The following is a 217-nucleotide window of genomic DNA, read 5'->3' as shown; positions in this document are numbered from 1 at the left end:
TGAAAAGGGAGGAAAAAAAAGTTCGGCAAAAGGCGGGATCGAACCCGGGTCGATCGCGTCAAAAAGCCAACAGCAAGCACTTTTCTATCTGCGCCACTGGAGCTGATGATTTGCAGCCACTTTTAACTAAATGCAAATATACACCCCGTATTTTTTATTCCAGAGTAAGGGCAATTCATACAATACATTTAAACTGAGCTACTTTAATACCATCTCC

Source organism: Sinocyclocheilus anshuiensis, unplaced genomic scaffold (genome assembly GCF_001515605.1).
Source record: "Sinocyclocheilus anshuiensis isolate Anshui unplaced genomic scaffold, SAMN03320099.WGS_v1.1 scaffold623, whole genome shotgun sequence".
Lineage (NCBI taxonomy): Eukaryota > Metazoa > Chordata > Actinopteri > Cypriniformes > Cyprinidae > Sinocyclocheilus > Sinocyclocheilus anshuiensis.
This window is presented reverse-complemented; position numbering follows the sequence as displayed.